This window comes from Suricata suricatta, unplaced genomic scaffold (assembly GCF_006229205.1).
Source record: "Suricata suricatta isolate VVHF042 unplaced genomic scaffold, meerkat_22Aug2017_6uvM2_HiC HiC_scaffold_394, whole genome shotgun sequence".
Taxonomy (NCBI): domain Eukaryota; kingdom Metazoa; phylum Chordata; class Mammalia; order Carnivora; family Herpestidae; genus Suricata; species Suricata suricatta.
The window spans coordinates 1-2,495 of NW_021886435.1; the positions used below are offsets into that span (position 1 = coordinate 1).

Sequence of the window (2,495 nt, forward strand, 5' to 3'; positions counted from 1 at the left end):
GTTTTTCCCTGCCAGCCATGACCAGCCTGAGCTGTCGCCATCTGCGGGCTAGGTGGGCTGGGCGTCTCTCTGCCAGGACTGGGACTTTACTCAGGAGGGTACGGGGCTGCCGGGGTCCCCACCAGGGGCGGCTCTGTAGCGACTATTTCAGGCCATCTGTCCCAACTGTATCTCCCCCCACAGATGTCACCTGTGAGGACCCCAGCTGCCCGTTCTCCCAGCTCCCGGCGCTGCCCTCCCAGCTCCTGCTCTGTGAGCAGGTGTTCGGGCTGCCCAGCTCCTCCGTAGCCCAGGCCGTGGCCCGGACCAACGCCTACTATGGCGGCCAGACGCCAGGGGCCACCCAGGTGCTGTTCGTTAATGGTGAGCAGCCCTCAGAACCTGCCCTATGGGTGGGCCCCCAGCCCCGGCGCTGCGTGCTATTCCTCCTTCCTTTCCAGGGGACATGGACCCCTGGCACGTGCTAAGCGTAACAGCAGCCTCAGGGCCCTCAGAGTCCGCCCTCCTCATCCCTGGTGCCTCCCATTGCATGGACATGGCTCCTGAGACTCCCTTGGACTCCCCCAGCCTCCGGCTGGGGCGCCAGGTCAGAGGGCAGTGGCTCTGGGCAATTAGCATCTCGTTTGCATGTTGGTTTGCACTTCCCTGCCCTCCATTGGCTGGAGTCTGACTTCCAAGCTTCTCCCTGCAGAGCATCTTCAGGTGGCTGCAGACCTGGCTCGGGCTGGCACATGGGAGCCCGGGGAGGGGTGGGGGCTGAGGGGCCGGACCCTCGCCTCTCCCCCCGAGGCCACCTGGTTCTCAGACGGAATCTCTGGACGGGAGAACAGAGCTTGTTTCGGAAGAGAAAATTCCCAGGAATCGGGCTTCAGCCTCTGGTCTGTGCACAACCGACTTGTTGGCTGCAAACCTCATCTCTCCCGAGAGTGGACATCAGTATAAGGGGAGGGGAATTCTCATTGTGAATGTTGGTGTTTCCTTTTATTTTGCAGGGCTATCTTTTCTATTGTTTAAAGTATCTTTCAGTAAAGCCTCTTTGTGTAATATAATTCTGGAACGGTCTCCCATTGATTTATTTTTCACCCTTCTTTCAAAAGCACAGCAACCTTGTAGATTGCTAGGATGCAGAAGGGACAGGGAGTCGGCTTCTGCCTTGGTCCCTTCGGGCTGCGCTCACAGTCACTGCAGACTGGGTGGCTTACAGACAACAGATCCTTACCTCCCGAGGTTCTGGAAGCCGGGAAGTGTGATGGCAAGGCACCTGAGATCCGGTGTCTGGTGTGAACTCACTTCCTGGTTCACACTCAGCTGTCTTCTCTCTGGGGTCCAGGAGGGGCAGAGAGGGGGGAGAGGGAAGCTCAAAGAGGCTTCAAGGTCAGCGATCAGCACGAGCTGGACCCTGGAGCCCAATCCCACCACCACGAGGTTGTGACTTGAGCTGAAATCAAGAGCGCTTAACCAACTTTGCCACCAGGTGCCCAGAGCAATGCTGGTACTTTAAGTCAGATGTCACAGGTGCCTCAGCTCAAATCCTGCTCTCCTGGGCCCCCTGCTGCGCCCCTCCCTCCCAACTCAGGCCCTGTCCCTGCTTCTCACTGTCCCCTCACGGGGCCCCTCATCCTAGGACTCTTGCATTCTCCTTGTCACTGGCTCTGCCTGTCTCTCAGCTGTCTCCTATTTCTCTGAATATTCTCATTTCTCTCTCTCTGTGTGTGTCATCCTGTCCCTGTGTTTATTTCTGTGGCCTCCCAGTCAGTGTCCTGCTTCGCCTCCTCTCCAACTTGTGTGCCCAGCCAGCTCCCTGGTGCCGGTTTCTGCCTCTCCTCCTCCATCTCTGCCTCAGTTTCCCTCTCTTTAGACTCCCCGTGTCTCTCCTCACTGCCTTCTCCGCCTCTGAGGCCTTTCCTGTTTCTCACCCTGCCATTTAAACTTCGTCCTTCTCTCTCCGTCTCTCTTAATCTTCACTCATCACAGTTTCCCACAGTCAGACGCATGTCCAGCATCCCAGCCTGGGGGTTTAGGGCCCTGGTCGAGCCTTCCCAATAAGGGAGCCCCAGAGTCCAGGGGGTGCACCCACTTCCAGAGGTACCTGCTTAGCCATGGTTCACTCTGAGAGCAGCCTTGGGAACAGGCAAGTCAGGGAGGCGAGTGCCTCTGGGGAGGGCAGAGGAGACAGGACAAGGCGGGGGGCTGGCAAGAGAAGCCACAAGCCCGCTGGTCCATGAGGAAGCCTGACTATGTCCTGATGACCGCTGACCCTGGCCCCATTCCCAGGTCGCCTGGTCCCGGACAGCCACCCCGCCATGAGGCCCAGTCACCTCCGGCTGGATGTTTAGCTCGTGCTCCGAAGCCCGACATGACACATGGTGGGTGCCCAGTGTCTGGGGGGGGACGTGACAGAACAGGTCTAACATCAGCGCTTCACAGGCTTTGCCGGACGCGGCTGCCCACACTCTCCCTTGCAGACTCCTCACCCTGACGTCTGAATGGCCTTG

The 2,495-nt window shown here is 58.8% G+C and overlaps 1 long non-coding RNA gene across 2 annotated transcripts; it reads left to right on the forward strand.

Moving 5' to 3' along the window:
• Positions 1–1,054, forward strand: LOC115285086. 2 transcript variants are annotated; one of them, XR_003905420.1, is made up of 4 exons: positions 1–52; positions 184–363; positions 441–586; positions 692–1,054. It is a non-coding gene; the product is annotated as an uncharacterized LOC115285086 (long non-coding RNA). The 2 variants fall into 2 exon arrangements; XR_003905418.1 differs by having other exon boundaries at positions 7–98.
• Positions 1,055–2,495: the final 1,441 nt, after the last annotated feature.